Genomic DNA, 16,826 nt, shown 5'->3' on the forward strand with positions numbered 1-16,826 from the left:
TAAGGTCTTCATCTAAATCCATCGCTTTTGACCATTCTTCTTTTTAAATGAGCTGAGACATAGAAAGTACCATGTCATCAACGGATGCCACAACACATTCCTCAAAACATTCAGATTGATTAGTAGTATTCAAATCTGGTAGTAATCTAGATAAACAGTCTGCTCTCATGTTTTGAGAACCTGCAATATAAATGATCTCAAAATTGTACTCATACAGTTTTGCAAGTATGCAAACCAATCTGGCTGATGCTCTCCCCACACCATTATTAGACAACAAAGAAATTAAAGGTTTATGATCAGTTTTGATTTTGATTTTGAAAGATTTTCCCCACAAATAAGTTTTAAAATGTTCCACTGCCCAAGAACAACCTAAGGCTTCCCTTTCAATAGTGGTATATTTGGACTCCGCAAGTGATGTGAATGTATGTGTCTTGTAAAGCACGCTGCTGCCCTGAGGCGTCGTGGCGCTGTAGACCGCTGGGGAACCCGTCCTGGCTATCCCTGTGAGATGTTCCCTACTGGGTATCTCCAAGGTGAAACCAGGCATCCCCTGCGAATGTGGGGGGCCGTTGTAGAGATGAGGCAAGCTAATGCCCAGAGTTGCCGAGTGTGATCCCTGGTTAGAGTAGGCACCGAGGCGAGAATTATCGAGTCCGCTGACCCTGGTCCACGACCCTGCCGTGTTGGGAATTGAACCCTGGTCCCGGGCCGTTCTCTGCTTCCGGATCTGCCGCCTCTAACCAGTGAGCCACACCACACACCAAGTGATAATTGTCTTGATGCAAAAGCAATGGTAACTTCATTGTTAGCTTTTATTTGGCTTAACACCGCACCAAGACCAGTAGCGCTTGCATGAACAGTGATAATATTCGGTGCAGTTGGAGAGAAGGGAGATAACGGTTTACAGTCAATGATAGCAGATTTGATAGCAGTTACAACCTGGGAATGTTCATTGGTCCACAAGAACTTGCATACTTGTTTAAGCAACAATCTTAAAGGTAAAACTATATCAGAGAACTTAGAAACAAATCTAGAATAATATTCACATAATCCTAAGAAGGACTTAAGTTGGTCCTTGTCCTGAGGATTATTCATATTTTTAATAGACACAAGGAGGTCTTTTTTGGGAAAAATACCTTTACTATTAATCATGTGTCCCAGATACTCAACTTCAGAAGAAAAACATTTGCACTTATCAAGGCGAATGGTCATACCTCTATCATCCAATACAGATAAAACTTTGTCAAGAGTTTCCTGATGTCTTCAACTTGAGTCAGAAAAGACTAAAATATCGTCTTGAAAAGCAACTACATCATCAGTGTCTCCAAACAAACAGTTCATTAACCTTTGGAATACTGAAGCAGCAGATGAAAGCCCAAAAGGCATTCTAATATACCTAAAAGGGCCATCAGGAGTGATAAAGGTAATGTTTCTAGAGTCTTCAGTCAGCTCCACCTGATGGTACGCAGATTTGAGGTCTATGTGCTAAAATGTTTTAGCTTTTTGCACCATCTAGTTTCGCTAACAAGTCTTGTACTTTAGGCAGGGGATGACATTCCATGACAATTTTTTTATTTACAGACCTCAAATCTGTGCACATCCTAAGCTCTACATTCCGTTTTCTACCTAAAACTATGGCAGAAACCCATCTGATGCATTAACAGGTTCAATAACCCCATCTGAGCATAATTTTGTAATCATATCAGACAATTCATTCCTAACCGATAAAGGAACATTTCTTAACTTATGCTTTGAAGGTATAGCATTTTTTTTAAAACTATCCTGTGGGAAAATCTTTTAACTTTTCCTAACTCCTTTTTAAAAACATTTTTATGTTTATCGATAAGTTTCTGCATAATATCGTCATTGTCCTTAACTTAATTTTTAACCATCTGTAAGTCCTCAACAAAACATACTTGTGTTTTTGCATTGGGGCGTAAAGTAATATTAAACTTTCCTTGATGTTTCCAACCTAGTACCTGTAACCCATCAACAGCAACATAGACTTTTCCACAAATAGTTTGTTTGAAAGTAATGTCAGAAATAAAATATCCTAACATTTCAATTTCTTTGCCACCAAAACTGTAAACACGAATGTCATTAGGTTCTAAAGTTTTATCTTCCCATAACTTATAAAAGAAAGAATCAGAAATAATTGTATAAGGAGAACCCAAGTCAGACATAACCTCTATATCTGTACCCTCAACAGAAATAGTGCACATGGTAGGCAAATAAGGTTCAGAGTCAATGTCATTATCATTGTGAGAAACTTGACCTAACCTATGAGTTTCTGTAATAGAGAGAATTTTATTCTCAAAAATAGGTTCGGTAGATACTTCTTCAACATCTATATCAGATAGAAAGGCTACTCTCCTATTAGATTCGCAGTGTGTTCCAAAGTGACCTATTGTCTTACATTTAAAACACTCTTTGCCTCTAGCTGGACAATGTCTGAATTGAAATGAATGTGACTTGGAACCACAACGATTACAAAATACCTTCCCAGAATTGGGGTATTGCTTAAGAGTATGTGGCGTAGTAGAAGTGGTGGTACCTTTAGGAACAGTTTTGTTTTTAGGAATAATAGATTGAGCATTAGAGTCTTTTAAATTAACAGCTGCAACACCTGTAGTGATTTTATCGACATTAATGGTATTAAAAGAAATAATGAAACGTTCTACGCTTTTCACAATTTGAATAGTTTCTTGCAAAGAAGGGTTACGTTGTCTTAAAAGCTGTTCTTGAATCTTCTTATTGGAGCAACGAATAATCAATTGATCTCGAATATATTTATGTACTTTATCTCCAAAATCACATTCAGCTGCTAAAACTCTAAGACATTCGACATAAGTATCCATGGGTTCATTAAGCAATTGATATCTGGTATAAAAATTGTACCTCTCCATAACAATATGAGGTTGTTCAGTGAATCTCTTTTTAAGTCTTATCTATTGCTTCTGAAAAGCAATCATAATCACCACTCTCCATCTCGGCTGGAATAGGAGTTGGTGGTAAGTGCACAAATACATCTTCAGCATGACCTCCTAAAGTATTTAAAAGAATTGCTTTTTTCCTTTTAGCAGAAAAACTCTCACCATTAATAGCAAGTAAATAATTATCAAATTGCCAGTGCCATTTTTCCCATTTCATGCTAGGTTGATTTGGACCTGAATAGAAAGGAGGTGGAGGAGTGCCACACACAGTATTCATGGTAGAAAAAAAAAATAATAATAATAAGTAACACAACACTATTACAAATATTATTATAAATGTAAAATAAACTAGTAAAGTGTACCAGGAATAATAAAATAACCCTCCGAACACTTAATCCGAATATATTGCGTTGAACACAGAGGATCGTATGCTTGGTTTCTAAGGTAACCAAATAACACATAAAATGGCCACCAAAAATGTGGGGATGCTAATCGTGAACGTGGTGACGATGATCGTGAGGCAACACGCAAGGAAGTATCGAGACGCTTCGTAGGAAGTTCTACAATCTCTTGAAGGAATGTTAGTAGAACAGAGTCAAGAAGCAAAGGACGGGAAACCAAGATTCCAAGCGGAATGTTCATTGAAACTAATTAAGAGTAAACAATGTGGCAGATTGAAAAGAAATACACCAACGACTGCAATACGGCTACTGGTTGCGCATCCGATAATTTTCTCCGAAGCATATGGCTACGCACAAATGATCTCCTTACGAAATGACACGGCTGACTGCACACGAACATCCAAAAGTGCACCTAAGTTCCTCGTTTCAACACTGCCCAAATAAGTGAACGTAAATCTCTCCACATATTATCCTCAGATCTTGATCAGCCAGTGTTTTGCGCGGCGGAATGCACAATCGTATAAACAACCAAAAATATCTTCGTGCAGAAGGAAAAAATAAACTTGTTCCGAATCCACACCGCAAAGAGTACACTGTAAGAATAGTTCAAGGGCATAACAATGCTATTATAAGCATAATGCTAATGATGCCAGAAGTATAAGAGCAAGAAACACTTGTAAACAAAATTTCTCCAAAAGTAAGAAAGAAGAAAAATCGTGAAAAATTGCTCGTGTGGATGCTCCAGAGACTTGAAAAAGTAAAAAAACATCCCAAAACGTCGCCAATATGAAGTAGTTCCAAATAAATCCTAGATAGTCTTCTTAAAGATCAAAAGTAGTTTAATGGAGCATCCACATTCTGAAGATCAGCAGAGTAACTGAAGCTTAGCTGATCTTCAGAACATGGAACAAACAAGTAAATTCAAATACATACAGAACATTATTATTATTATTATTATTATGCGTTCTTATATAGCGCTCGATTACCCGTAGGCATCTCGGCGCTTGCCTTGGGAACCCGTCCTGGCTTTTCCCTGTGAGATACCCATACTGGGCATTCCCAAGGTGAAAGCCAGGCATCCCGCCGCGGGGGGCCTAGTGGAGATTAAGCAGCTAATGCCCAGAGCTGCAGAGTGTGAACCCGTGATTCGAGTAGGCACCGAAACGAGAATTATCCAGTCCGTGGATATTTGGGCTCAGGACCCTGCCGCGTTGGGAATTGAACCCTGGTCCCGGGTCTGACCTCTGCTTCTGGGTCTGCCTCTTCTAACCAGTGAGCCACACTTCTCCACTTGCACATGAATGCATGACATAGAAGGTCCTTAAAAGAACACACAAATAACATTCTAAATCAAATAACATTCTATTCCACTACCACACCGTACAACATTTTTCGTCCTCAGAGGGAGTAGCAGATCCTGCCTGGAAAACATAGAACACGCAGCTGGGAAGTAATTTTTAGTGCATCCATTCTCCTCACCCAAGAGAGAGCGGGTTTTTTCCAGGCAGCCAGGTTTGACCTGGTCTCACGAAGACACTATTTAAAACAAGTCAGGGAGTCAGGCATTGGTTCAATACCTAAATCTGTTTTCATTATTTTATTATTGTTTATTAGGTTCTACAACAACCGCCCAGTAGGACTGCAACATACAATCCTGTACACCATTCTTTATGTATTTTCATTGTGCATTTTCAAAGTACAGAAAGCGCATAGGTCTGTACATGTAAGCAGAAACAGTTCCCAACAGGTATTATGTAGAGACAATTTGAACAGTGTATGCAACAAGCATTACAGAAAGATCAGAGACAAGGAGTCAATTGATTTTTTCAAGAGGTAATATTATTTACCAAAAGGCAAGGAGGAGAAAAACTTTCATAGGCAAAATACAGTTTAAACAGCACTGTAAAGACCGGATCTTGTGACAACCCAGTGACACTTGGTGCAAGGTGCTATATACAATGAGTGAAGTGAGTGTGCAAGTGCTTAAAAACAGCATTGGCGACGCATTGAGCAATTATATACATCAATTAGAGGCTCCGAAAAACAAGTTACAGTCACTTGAAAAAACAATTATTTCTGCAGGAGCGCAGGATGTGATATGCGTCGTAAAATTCACGCTGTACAGTCGACGGCGTTTCGATCCCCTTTATTCGGGATCGTCATCAGGACGGGGTTGTCGATAAACACAGTGCTGTGGGCAAGAGAAGGGTAATTTTGAGCCTGGGGATATTGGCTAGGGTCAGACTGGGGGGTGAGCCAGTGATCGAGAAAAGTTAACATTAAAGGTGTGTGTGTGGCGTGGCTGGGGTGGTGGCCAGACCGGGGGATAGGAGTGTACCTGGGGGTGATTAAAGTGGAGATGCGGGTGGGCATCTATCAAGAAAAACAATCGCCGATTAGTGGAAGAGTGGCGCAATTGCTGCGTGGGCGGACAACTCACGGTTTCGTAAATCAGGCCGGCGGGGCTAGGAGGGCTCAGCCAAGTCAATAAATGATCGGGTGCTGTAAAAGGACATACGGGGGAGTTATGAAAGGAGACAAGTGAGGCTTGCGACATAAACTTGCCCCATGAAGCGCAGCGTTACCTGATTTGTTGTATAAATCGGATCAGCAGACGGGTTGCATGCGCCTGTAGGAGGGAAAGGGGGAAGATCAGCTTGGGCCGGTATTGTGCGAGGACAGGTATAAAGGTTACGAGTGCACTCGAGTCGAGCGTGCTTCAGAGTGCTGCAATTCTTCTTACCTGGCTGGCGCAGGGACACTGGAGGCAATTAAGGCTCTTCTGGCAAACGAAGTAACGGCAATGAATGCGGTAGCTGATCTGGCGTGTGCGATCGTCCCGGGTATAAACCAGGAAGTACCGGGCGGGGGGCAGGGTATCCTCGCTCGAGGTGGGCGGGGTACGGATGACGTGACGGAAGAGTCACGAAGGTATCCACTAATCGGATGGATGGGGGCGGGGTTCAGTTGCACCCAGAAGTGGGGCGGGGGGCGTGAGAACAGGTTGCCCGGGTTACCAGAGCAAACAGGAACTGACTGAATTCAGGTAGTATTCAGGACGGATATTAGCGGCATGACACGGAGGGGGCGTTTTTTGTGGCGTGACGCAGCGGAGGCGTGAAGGGCCGGAGCATGCTTGGGGCCGGGGAAGGGGTGCAGGCTACGATTACATATTTTGGTGAAAGCGGGCATGAGTACAGGGATCAGTTTACAAATCCATCACATTTTCAGTCCGCATTAGAACACCAATCAATGCTACAAATTGGAACAAAATACAGCGCTGAATACCCTCCAAAACAACTCAGGGATAGTCATTAAGCCCGCAGACAAGGGTGGAGGAATTGTTGTCTTAAATAACACCGAATATGACAGAGAAGTTGAGCGACAACTCACCAACCACGAACATTACCGAGCTCTCTCAAAGGACCCCCTCACAGACATCAGACAAAAGATTCTTTCCATCACAACTACAGCAAGAGACAACAACATTATCACCAAAAAAGAGTTCGAGTATTTGAACAACCCACACCCTAGAACCCCGATCCTATATGTTCTCCCTAAAATCCACAAAGACGCGAGAAATCCTCCTGGTCGGCCAATCGTGTCGGGGTGTGGCTCCATTTTGGAACCCCTGGGTAAATATCTGGACTCAGTCATTAAAGAATTTGTGCCCATCACAGACACCTATATACGTGACACCATGGATTTAATCAACACCATCGAAGATGAACCTTTCGACCTGGACAACCAAACTATGGCAAGCCTGGACATCGAGTCACTCTACACAAATATCCCTCACCGTGAAGGGCTCGATGTAATCAAAAGTCTATTGATCTCCAGACCCCAACCCTCTAAGATTCCCACCGAATTCATTATGGACCTACTGCGAGTGGCCTTACAAAACAACTACTTCATGTACAAGAATACATACTACCTTCAAATCAAGGGAGTATCAATGGGCGCTTGCTTCACTCCCAATTTTGCTATTCTATACGTGCATGCTTTGGAAAAGACATTGATTCTTAATCCAATCAACCCGTATCGACCCCAAATCCATCTGTGGCGTCGATACATCGATGACGTTTTATTGATCTGGAATGGAACGGCCGATTCCTTACAACCCTTCATGGACTGGCTAAACTCCTCACAAGAACACCTCAGATTCACAAGTGAAACTAAACCTAATGATTTACCATTCCTTGATGTGACTATACATGCAGAAGAAGGAAAGCTCGGTACATCACTGTTCCGCAAGCCCACAGAACGCAACACCCTGCTACACTATTCAAGCCACCATCCAAGGGGCCTACGCGATGGTCTTCCATTTGGCCAGTTCCTCCGGATCCGGCGCAATTGCAAGTGGCGCAAAGACTACTTTAGGGAGGCGGACATCCTGGTCGTGAAACTGATAAACAGAGGCTACCCACGACGTTTGGTCAAGCAAGCGAAGAAACGAGCGTGGTACAACCACCGTGAGGATTTACTAAGGCCGAACCAAAACAAAAAAACTTTGAACAGGATCCCTTTTGTCTCTGTATTCAGCCCAGATAGCAACAGGGTAGCCAAAATAATCAAAAGAAATTGGTCGGTGTTACGATCCGATGAACAATTCCAGACACCCCCTCTGTTCTCCTACCAGAGAGGCAACAACATTGCCAACCACCTTGTTCGTGCCATCACTTGGCCAACTACCACAATGGAGAAACATACCATCACAGCAGCGTGGGGTTTGCCTCCAGTAATCGGACATTTCAAGTGCCAATCCTGCAGCGTCTGCGAGCTAACGTCTAACACCAAGGAATTTGTTTACAAGGGACAGACACATCAACTAACACATCACTCAAACTGCAAGACCCAAAATGTGATTTACGCAATCCGTTGCCCCTGTGATCTCATTTACATTGGCCAGACGACCCAAATGGTCAAACAACGGATTATACAACACAAAAGCAGAATAAATTGTAAAGTACTAACGGCCCCGCTGGTCACACACTTCATGGAAAAATCGCACATGGACACAGACCTGAGGTGGCTAGTCATCGAGAAACCAACACTACCCCTAAGAGGTGGTAATATGTCCATCTTATTAAACAGAGCTGAATGTAAATGGATCGCAAGAGCTGACTCTGTTAACCATGGGTTAAATACCCTTGATGAATGGACCAGTACCATCTGCATCTAAACTACACTGTCCCTCCATCTCGTGCCCTGTACTTCTCTATAGTCTGAATAAGAACTGCATACTAGTTGTATCGGTGATGTAATCTAAACCATATACCATGACTCTGAGTTTACCATCACCACTCGCACATTGGTTTATGTTCACCAATAGAGACTAATACTATGGGCCTCACCGTTTGGATCTTAACCACTAGCTGCGAAATGTAATTCTTTATTTTATTCTGAATTTGCCTTTCCAACCGTTATGCTTTGCTAGAATGTACTTTGCCTCATTTCTAGTCACCGAATATAAGTCTTATACCACGATTGTATTTATGGATGCTCCAAGTCATGCCTTGCTAAAATGTATTTTGTTCCAATTTGTAGCATTGATTGGTGTTCTAATGCGGACTGAAAATGTGATGGATTTGTAAACTGATCCCTGTACTCATGCCCGCTTTCACCAAAATATGTAATCGTAGCCTGCACCCCTTCCCCGGCCCCAAGCATGCTCCGGCCCTTCACGCCTCCGCTGCGTCACGCCACAAAAAACGCCCCCTCCGTGTCATGCCGCTAATATCGGTCCTGAATACTACCTGAATTCAGTCAGTTCCTGTTTGCTCTGGTAACCCGGGCAACCTGTTCTCACGCCCCCCGCCCCACTTCTGGGTGCAACTGAACCCCGCCCCCATCCATCCGATTAGTGGATACCTTCGTGACTCTTCCGTCACGTCACCCGTACCCCGCCCACCTCGAGCGAGGATACCCCGCCCCCCGCCCGGTACTTCCTGGTTTATACCCGGGACGATCGCACACGCCAGATCAGCTACCGCATTCATTGCCGTTACTTCGTTTGCCAGAAGAGCCTTAATTGCCTCCAGTGTCCCTGCGCCAGCCAGGTAAGAAGAGTTGCAGCACTCTGAAGCGCGCTCGACTCGAGTGCACTCGTAACCTTTATACCTGTCCTCGCACAATACCGGCCCAAGCTGATCTTCCCCTTTCCCTCCTACAGGCGCAGGCAACCCGTCTGCTGATCCGATTTATACAACAAATCAGGTAACGCTGCGCTTCATGGGGCAAGTTTATGTCGCAAGCCTCACTTGTCTCCTTTCATAACTCCCCCGTATGTCCTTTTACAGCACCCGATCATTTATTGACTTGGCTGAGCCCTCCTAGCCCCGCCGGCCTGATTTACGAAACCGTGAGTTGTCCGCCCACGCAGCAATTGCGCCACTCTTCCACTAATCGGCGATTGTTTTTCTTGATAGATGCCCACCCGCATCTCCACTTTAATCACCCCCAGGTACACTCCTATCCCCCGGTCTGGCCACCACCCCAGCCACGCCACACACACACCTTTAATGTTAACTTTTCTCGATCACTGGCTCACCCCCCAGTCTGACCCTAGCCAATATCCCCAGGCTCAAAATTACCCTTCTCTTGCCCACAGCACTGTGTTTATCGACAACCCCGTCCTGATGACGATCCCGAATAAAGGGGATCGAAACGCCGTCGACTGTACAGCGTGAATTTTACGACGCATATCACATCCTGCGCTCCTGCAGAAATAATTGTTTTTTCAAGTGACTGTAACTTGTTTTTCGGAGCCTCTAATTGATGTATATAATTGCTCAATGCGTCGCCAATGCTGTTTTTAAGCACTTGCACACTCACTTCACTCATTGTATATAGCACCTTGCACCAAGTGTCACTGGGTTGTCACAAGATCCGGTCTTTACAGTGCTGTTTAAACTGTATTTTGCCTATGAAAGTTTTTCTCCTCCTTGCCTTTTGGTAAATAATATTACCTCTTGAAAAAATCAATTGACTCCTTGTCTCTGATCTTTCTGTAATGCTTGTTGCATACACTGTTCAAATTGTCTCTACATAATACCTGTTGGGAACTGTTTCTGCTTACACGATACACCCATCCCAACGTGGTCTATGGGTTTTCTCCTGTCATTCCTATACATAGGTCTGTACATGAACATACCATATACATTTATGCCCAGGGATGTTTCTGCCTTATGTATCACTTTCAGGTGCCTCTTGCAATCTCTGTTCTGCTCGACACATGGGAGTGTGCGGTGCTGGGGGAGCGGGGGGTATGAGGTCCCAGCAGTGCATTCAGTTGTGCAATGCAAAATGCAACATCTCGCAATAATTGCTGACACCACAGCACTAGGCTGAAGCTCCATGCCATGGCTACCCTGTGTTTGGCCAGTGCAAGCAGTAGGGAGATCATTTTTCTTTTCAAACCAGGTGGGTCTTTAACATAATCCAACAGCACCATCACTGGGGTGAGCTCAAGTGGTTCCCCAATAATGTCAGATATGATTTGTCCCACCTATTACCAGTAGAATATCACCTGTGGGCACAGCCACGCTAAGCGTATGAAGTCACCGGCTGTCGCTTTGCACCTATCGCAGTAGGGCAGCTCTCCAAGGCCTAGAGGGAATGACAGCTCCGCAAGCACACTAGCAGAATTATTGCAGTGCAGATGCCGATGACATCCATTGCCATGACGCTCAAGGATAAAACTGAGGAGTTGCAGCATAAGCTACCTGTCAGAAAATAAATATATAAAAGACACAAAGGGGACTGGGACCCTTGTAGTAAAGTCACTCAGCATGACAAAATCAAGTTCCATGCAATACTGTTTGGAGGAAAAAAGGAACCTGGCAAAGTACATACACGTGTTCAAACAAGCCCTTCTCCAGATGTGTCACAAACAGAGATAATGTCGCCTTCTGGGAGTTCATCTGCATTTGTGGCTTGAAGCCGGTTATGTTATAAGAAAACAAAAGCAGCACACCAAATCCGATTCGAAACACTTTACATTTTGCACCACTGTTTCTGGCGTATATCCACTTGGACTAGATTTGGACTATTGCCTCGCATGTACAACCATGGGACCACATGACATCCAGTTAAATGGCCATCATAATTATTCGGCTGTTGTTATTATCCTTACACCTAAGAATGTTGATGCACTGCTAAGCCAACCCAGGGTTTCTTTCCCACAAAATGGGCAACTGACCGTCAGCTTCTCAGTAGGGCAATAGAACAACTCAAGAATGCAAGGACAGAACGTGACACAACACTTACGGCCTGTTTTATATTGATGTATATAAGCAAAATACATTCACGTATTACATTTCCAGTCCCTGGTTTTACAAAGCAGCGTAGGCTGGTAGCTCAAGACAAACCCAAAGCAGATGAACAAGGCCTTAACCCATTCTCTTCACCAGTCAAGATGCACGAGGTATCCTCATTTGCAAAAAGCGAGGAAAAATAAGAAAACGAAAATTGCCAGCCAAATAAGACCCAGAATCTGCGTAAGCAGGGGCGTGGGGAGGACCAACCATAAATTGATGACGCTGAAGACAGAGGCTAAATCGCAGGAATATTGAAACAAGAATGTATAACGAACAGCATGCACATTGCAGCAGCGAGTTACACCCTGGCTGCAGACACTTTAGGGAGCCCGTTTGTTACAAGCTCAAACCCCGAAAATATCAGTGCAGCCCCTCATCCTTCTGAGGTCAATAAATAATTATCAATACATTGGGTAACTGTAACATCGAAAGACTAATGTTTTTGGAAAAAAAACTACCATTTAGTTCAAACTGCAAATGAGTAGAAATGGTGATTTCTTCAACAGCAGCTGGTAAACAGAACTACACAGGCGCAGGACTTAAGTGCCTAGTGAAGCGTGGCAGGTGCACAAATGCTCAATTACTAACAGGCACACGAGTCGATGTTGCACAGTGAGCATGCTGTACAATATCGCTCTGTATTCTCAGTCGTCGAATATATTTTTATAAGCTTTATTTCGTGCAATCTAGGCGCCACTTTACTTATACTCCTAATAGAAAAAAAACTCCATATATTAAAAGGGGTCTTTGAGCGTTGGCTCGTATCCTTCAGTACGTTGCATTCCCTGAATCTCCTGCAGACGTGCCCCTCATACACACAGCAGATTTAAAACAAGCATTGGCCACGCGTGAGCGAGCGGCCGCGAGAGGCGATCTGTGGTGGGGAGGCACAAGAAACAATTTTAAACAAAATGTCTCCAAAAGTAAGGGAAGAAGCAGGAGTTGTGTGCTCGCGAAAGTGAAACTGATCGCAAACGCGATCAGGCGTTGAAAGCTGGAGGCTGCCCACGTAACCGCAAGCTTGTGGCCAGCGAAAGCCTCTGGTGGCACTTTTAAAAACCACTCACTAAATGTCTCGCCAGACCAGCGCATGCGCTGGTTCTAGCACGACCTAAAAATGAGTGGCCAAAGAGGGCACCCTTCATGTGCCCCTTTTCCCTCTTGAAATGCCATAGGTATTCTCCGTCCTGTCTGGACTCTTGCTATCTGTGCTGAATATATCAACAAGACCCACTGTAAAAAAAATTCTTAAAGCCCATTCACCTAAGCACTATAAAGATATATTTACATTGACCAGTGTGTAGTACCTTTTTCTAGATCAGTAGATATCAGTAGGAATGAGGCTGTATGGGGTGTTTACATAAATAGCTATTATTCGGAGACATATTATTTCACAGGATATTTCCACTAGTACAGATGAATCATCAAGGGTAACAGCTTGACCACTCAATTAGAAATTGATGTCCTAAGAATTGTATAGTCAATATTAGGAATTGGCAGATGTCTGAATGATTTTTTATCCTGGAATCTCTGCCCGGTTTAGCATGTTATGTTATCAAGGCCTCCTCAATTGAAATAGCATTTCTCTTGTTGTTTAACGCATAGAGGGTAGTCTTGGAAAAAGAAAGTCCATGTACATTGCTTAGAATTACCTGGGTAATTCTGTACAACCTAGGGTTTTCTTGGGTCAAATCGGAAATCTGAAATTGCTTTCTTGATCTCTGAAACTGTCAGAGGGGCAACCATGGATGCTGCTGTTCAATCTTGCATAAATTACAGAACTTTCTAGCTCACGTTCTGTAACTGTACTACCTTCTGCACATAATGATAAGCAGAAAAGGGTACGCTCCCTATTTATCCCCTCTTGATGATATAGTATACCACATTTGTCATCACAAATATTCACTATTTGTGATCCTCGTATTTCTGGTTTAATCAAGCAGGCTTATAACCTATCAGTTCCATCACCTTAAACATGTTTCCTAACCATGTAGTTTCTTATAATCTAAACATTTTAGGTTCTCTAATAGTTGGGATACCCTTTACTTCTTCCCTTCTTATCAGACATTTAAACATATCAATATTTAGTAGGACTGATCTTTCTAAGAGTAATTTCTCCAAATGTGATATCTCATCCGCTATTGCTTTCTTGGCACCATATGACATTTGAATACACTGCCCCCTTATTACCATCTTGAATGCTTCCTAATTCTATTAATTAGTCAGAAGTCATTCCCTCATTCTTATTAAAGTAATGTATTTGATAGATACTTCTGGCCGCAGATTCTCTACCTTTGAATTTCCCAGGTGTCAGACTGGAAATGGAAGATTTTTCTTTGAGATATATCTTTGCGTGCCAATAGGTGGCGTCAGTTGGCTCTGCGTGATGTCTTTGTTGTCTGCGCCATTGTGACGTCCGTGTTACCTATATAGGCTACAAAAAGGAAGAGTGGCCCCACTACTCCAAGAGACAGGGTTCCTTGAACCAATATTAAACAGAAGAATTCTCTTGGAGAAATCACTAATTACCTCAAAAATACACAACTGTATCAACTCACAGGCATCACTCGATATGAATCTCAAAAGGACCCTCACGACAATTAAATAAAATCTGTTTTAATGATACAAAAATTACAGAACCGTATCACAATAGATAAAATTCAGTCAGTTAAAATCATTTTCATAATAAGAAATTCTACAAACAGATGACAAACCATCACAAATGAGAGAGACAACATTCCAGACATCAAATGTCATCATAAAAGGCTGTTAATTTGAAGAAATCAATATGAGAAAGTGCAAAGTGTCACAAATTATTTATTGTCTCTCAAATTTAACAAAAAACAGAGGGCGTCGATGCGTTTCGGTGGAACAATAATATCAAGCCACCTTTCTTCAGGACAATAGAGTAAGTATCTCTCTTACAAGGCAGTATTCACCACCCCGCAACCTTATCCTCCAAACCTTCCTAGTCTGGCCCTTCAAGATCATGGGTGGCTAGTTGATGGTAGGATCAGCCATCACCTTCACCTCTGGCAGAACATCACCTCAGACAGGTGGGTCCTCCAGATAGTTCAAAGAGGCTACTTCCTCCCCTTCAAGACTACGCCTCCCTCCATGCCTCCAACTTATGACTGGCTGATGGAGGATCTCCTGACTTTTCTTCAGGTGGAAGTCAGGAACTGATACAACATGGTCTCCGACTTATAGGTAGGGATATTATCTTTGTGGTGGAGGCTCACAAAGCATATAGGACAGAGCTATTCTATTCATGGGTTACATTTCCAGCATCAGACAACACAACTAGGCTGTTTCACAATTACACTGCAGGCTGAAGTTCCACATAACTACACATCATACGAAGAAACAGAAATACCAAGAACATACCAAGAACATAGAAATTGGTTTGAAGGCGCACTACAACATACAATAAATGACTTTAAACTAGGTACCCTTAGCAATGAGGGAGCTCCATGGCCAGTCTTAGCTGGTTACACACCACATCCTAATATACGAAACATGACAGCACCACCGATATGCAGATTGTACAACAGATTAGTAACTTTATATAGGTGTTTGATACAGTTTGTTATGCAAACATTAACATTAAATCCTGAGAGGGCTACTCAAGCTGCACAACCACAATTGGCTAAACAGGGCATGAGCCCACAAACAATCACTGCAGTCATGGGTAAAATGCCCACCAAATGGGAGGAAATTCCATTTTGGATTGTACAAAAAACAAGTCCTCTTGAGGCAGTGTTTCCCCTTACAGGACCCCAGGAAAAACCACAGGATTTTAACAATATGCTTGCCAATGGCGATGGCTCCCCCTGTGGAAGACTGCGCCACTGGGCATACATTCTTTGCTGCGGTTTATACCAGAACTAATGGTATCCCTTCATTAGCTGTTTTGCCAGAAGTGCTTAAACAGATCCAGAATGAGTACATGGCAGAACATACCCTGGATTTGGGGATGAAACTGATGGGCAATTTAGCCGCAGTATCTGCTATTATGTCAAGTAACATCTAAGGTGAAGCAGAAGTGGTGGCTATATGCCACCGTCTAAGGGATTTGGCTCCGGGACAACAGGAGCGCGCATTACCTCAAATTACTGAGGAGACCTATGCAACACTACGCAGAGATAATTTGGCAATCAAACCTTGTAAACGACAAAATAAAGAGTAATAAGGATAACTCAAAGCAAGCAGCCCAGTCGTCTACAAAGAAGAAGTGGGATAATAATAAAAATAAAGATAAAACTAAATCATGAGGTGGGTTTCCTCAACAGGAAATAACTGAAAAGCGCTAAAACTTGTGTAACCGTGATAATATTAGCCCTCCTGACAGGTCCATCCGTAAATCGTTTGGAGAGAGGTGGACGGTCAGAGCGCAGATCGATGAGTACGTGAAACTTTAAGATGGACTAACAACGCTTTTCTGACTACATAATTAAACTAGAACACAACTGTAAAACATCCAAACCCCCCTTCAAAAAGAAAAAGGCAGCCGGCCTTCAGGTCAAGCATGCTGCGGATATTGAGAATTCTGCTCCTGAACGAGGAGTGTACAAATACAATGGGGGAATTTATCGGGCTAGGCCGTGGAAGGAAGACCGGAGCATTAGACACTCTGGTAAGAGGTAAAGAACCAGGAGGTGTTATGGGGGAGCTGTGCCTGACTGGGGCTTTTGAGCAATAGATCTATAGAGCCTGGTGACTAATAATCAAGAGAAAAATAAGTATTTTGTGTTCCCTTGTTACATAATTGGATAATATATTAGAAAAAGGTACAAGATTCCGTTTTCTCATTATGTCTCTGTTTGGGGGTATGTAAAAAGTTAAATATAAAAATGAGATTCATCAAATAATTTCCCCAAGCGACTAGGGCTTTATAAATTGGTTTTAAGCATACATATATATTTTTTTATGTTCAGGCCAACCTTTTCCACTTGTATGGGTAGAGCTAATGAAGAGCTGAAGAACTGTAAGGATAAATGCTTAGGAGATAGATTGGAGGTATGTTCCAAAAGGCGACTAAAGAAATTTAGCAGATAGAATGGCTGTTGGGGAGTTAATGATTTAAGAGATTTATGTATGATTAATTTTTGCCAGAAGTTTAAATACAATTTCATGGTGCATGACAATAACAGTGTATATAGTACATGAGAGAA

This window comes from Lissotriton helveticus, chromosome 7 (genome assembly GCF_964261635.1).
Source record: "Lissotriton helveticus chromosome 7, aLisHel1.1, whole genome shotgun sequence".
In the NCBI taxonomy this organism is placed as follows: Eukaryota; Metazoa; Chordata; class Amphibia; order Caudata; family Salamandridae; genus Lissotriton; species Lissotriton helveticus.